General features: G+C 46.7%; 1 long non-coding RNA gene across 1 annotated transcript; it reads left to right on the plus strand.

The window, feature by feature from the left end:
* The first annotated feature begins 265 nt into the window (after positions 1-265).
* On the plus strand, positions 266-2,076 carry LOC120596011 (uncharacterized). The gene is made up of 2 exons (XR_005651058.1): positions 266-484; positions 922-2,076. It is a non-coding gene; the product is annotated as an uncharacterized LOC120596011 (long non-coding RNA).
* The last annotated feature ends 1,421 nt before the right edge of the window (positions 2,077-3,497 follow it).

Consider the following 3,497-nt stretch of genomic DNA (forward strand, 5'->3'; position numbering starts at 1 on the left):
GAGAGGTGGAGAAGTGTGGTGGCTGGGAGTGTGGGCTGCCTGGTTAAGTCCAGACTCTGCCCTTCACTCACTGTGCATTCTTGGGCAAGTTACATAAACTCTCCTTGCCTCAGTTTTGTTGTCTGTAAACGGGGTTCACAACAGCACTTCATAAGATATAAAGCATGAAAAATAGTGCCGGGTACTAGCAAGGGCCAAACAAAGGTTAATTATTAATAGGTCTTGGCTGGGGACTGCTGCTGCAGTCAGTGCCAGGGCCAGCACTGAGAACAGAGCTGAAGCCTATGTCCATCCATCTCCACGAAGGTGATGGGAAAGCTCCAAACACGGCTGCCCTGGCCAGAGAGGTGAGAAGAGGGGAGATATAGCTGAGGGCTGCAGGGGTCTGGCACCCGACAGCACCTTTCAGACTCCTCAGAGGGCCCTGGGGAGGCTGCAGAGGAATCCGCAGATCTGGAACACACACGTGGTGGAGCATGGAAAGGTAGGGGCAGCTCTTTAAAAAACAGTCCTCCTGGGACAGCAGAGCTGGGCCCCAGAGGCCACCCACCCGCTGCAGGGACTGGCAGCCGCTAGGGGCAAGGTAAATCACCCGCAATTGCCCTCTGGAATGTGGTCGCTGTGAAAGGTAACACGTATGTTACTGCTACATAAACACAGTTAAACTATTTACGATGGTTTCGGCCTGGCGGCCCCAGGAAGCCATGTGGGGTGGGTGGGACTGCCTCAGCCCTGTGGGCCATGATGGTTGGGAGAGGGAGTTGTTTTGGCAAGAGCCAGATCCTTGGCGCATTCCCACTGCCACTCAACCCAAGGGCCTGGCATGTCCCCAGGGGAGGCATCTCCTTGCAGGACAGAAAAATGTGTTTTGAAATTATGAAAGCAGAAGAACAACAAAATCTCCTCTTTGTTTTATTTTAGCTCTTGTCCTTTGGCCCAGTTTATGGAGGATGCTGTTTTTAAGTAAGCAAGAGCTTTTGCCCCCGAATCCCAAGAATGCACTGGGGCGGATCTCCACGTAGGATCCCAGAGGAGGAACTGAAGGAGAAGACCCCACCCTACTCCCAAGGAACCCCCAGTGTGTGAGAAAGAACCAGCCCCTGCCCTCAGTATGGAGGTGGAGACACAGCTCCTGTCCTCAACCCCCACCCCCAGCCTTGCCCAGGCTAAGAGTGGAGGCACAGTTCTGTCCCCCAGAACGGGGAGCCCCTCCCTATTTGGGAGGTGGACTGTACCACCTGGGACTCAGAGCCTTAGGCAGAAGCAGGAAATAGGCTGCTCTTGCGGGGCAAAGGCCCTAAGGGTGGCCATGGCTATTTAGGCCTCCCCAAGGGAAACACGGCTGAGTACTCACCTGAATTCATTTCAGAGCAGGGCCCTCTACCCCTCTAACCTTGGTCCATTTTTTTCTCTAGATGTTTAAAAGCTGCCAGAGTCACCAAAGAGATCTCTGAGGCTGATAAACGCTAGAAGATGTGGAGGTCCTGCTCACCTCTGAGGTTTCTCCTTCGCCCCTCCAGGTCTCTCTCTCCTCCCCTGACCCAGGATGCCCCTTCACCCACTTCCTGAGTTTGCTCTTGCAATTCCTGTACCTGGAGTGCACCCCTTGCCCCTTCCTGCTCATCCCCACCCTGAGCACTTGCAGAACAGACCTTCCTGAGCAGCTCAGGCAACAAGGCCTTCTCTCTCCTGTTGTCCACACAGCCCAATCTAGGGCATCCAGATTAATCTTCTTGTCCTTCAGCTCCTCCACTAAGAGTCACCACCATTAATTGAAGGCCTTTGTCACACCTAATGCTGGCCGTTAGCTCACATACATTCCTTTTGATTTCTCATCACCACCGGTAAGTGGGAATTTCTGACCCGGTTATAGCAATGAGAGAACCAAGGCTGAGAGAGATGGGGTAATCTCCCAGGGTCACACAGCTGGTCTGTAGGCTGGGATTCTGTCGTCCGTGTTGTCTACTGTGCCACCTTGCCCATTCAACTGTACACCCCAGGGAACAAGGAGAAACATTTCTTCTGTTAGGTGGGGTCAAGTAGGGGTTTTGTTTTAATAAAAAATACTAGAACTTATACACATGAATGAGGTTATCATTCGAAAAGTTTACCTTGGAAGGGAGCAGTTATTCTGATCATGCTACTTGTTTAGTGCATTTTTGTTCTTGTTTTTGTATTGCATTTTATTTATCTATATCAACATCTACAAAATGGCAAAGGTCAAAAAGCAAGTCTTTGTTCCTGCCCTATCCCGACCCACCAGCCCTTTCCTTCCAGGGCTTCAGCTGTGGAGAATTCACCTTGATGCATCCCCTGCCTCCAGAACATTCCTGCCTGTCTTTTGGTAGTTTTATTCACAAGCACTTTTAAAGTCAATTAAATTCATCACATCAGAATCAAACTTTTTTTTTTTTTTGCCCATTTAACCCATCACACTATACTTTCGACTTGATTTCAAATAACGCTTTTAAAATAAAATCTTTACTTAGAATAATTTTAGATTGACAGATAAATCGCAAAAATAATACAGGGAGTTCCCATACACTCCATACCCAGGTTCCTCTGTGATAGACGTCTTAACTAGTATGCTATATTTGTTAGAATTAATGAACCGATACTGATACATTTTTGTCAACTGAAACTTATACTTTATTCAGATTTCCTTAGTTTTTACTAATGTCTTTCTTCTGTTCAAGGATCCCCTCCAAGGTGCCACACTGCATTTAGTCATCATGTCTCCTTAGGCGTGGCAACTCCTCATTTCTTTATTTTTGATGACTTTGACAGTTTTAAGTACTGGTCAGGTATGCTGTAGAATGTCCCTCAGTTAGGATTTTTCCGATGTTTTTCTCATGATTAGACTCAAGTTAGGCGTTTATAGAGGAAGACCACAGAGGTAAAATGCCATTCGCGTCACATCATATCGAGTACATTCTATCAACGTGATTTGTCAGTGTTGCTGTTGACCTTGATCACCTGGCTGAGGTGTTATTTATCAGCTTTCTCCACCATAAACTTGCTCCCCCTCACCACCTGTCTGCTCTCCACACTTTTTTCTTTGGAAGGAGGTCACTATGCAGAGCTTACACCTGAAAATGGTGGGGAGCTATGTTCCTATTCCTTGAGAATGAAATATCCACATAATAATTTGGAATTCTTCTGCACTGGAGATTTGTCTCTTTTCCCTCATTATTTATTCAATCACTTATTTATATCAATATAGACTCGTGGAAATTTATTTTATACTTTGGGTTATAATCCAAAACTACTTTATTTCATTTCTCAAACTGTTCCATTTTTGGCCACGGGAATTTCTTTTAGTTGGCTCCTGTGAGGTTTTTTGAGCATTTCCTTACTTTATGGCACGGTAAGATACTCTGGGCTTATCTTGTATATTTTCTGGCCGAGTCCTAGAATCAGCCTTTTCTCCAAGGAGCCCTGATTTCTCTGAGAAACCAAGATCTGAGCCCTCGGTATGTATGTTTGTGATAGTTGGA

Source organism: Pteropus medius, unplaced genomic scaffold (genome assembly GCF_902729225.1).
Source record: "Pteropus medius unplaced genomic scaffold, Ma_sr-lr_union100, whole genome shotgun sequence".
In the NCBI taxonomy this organism is placed as follows: Eukaryota; Metazoa; Chordata; class Mammalia; order Chiroptera; family Pteropodidae; genus Pteropus; species Pteropus medius.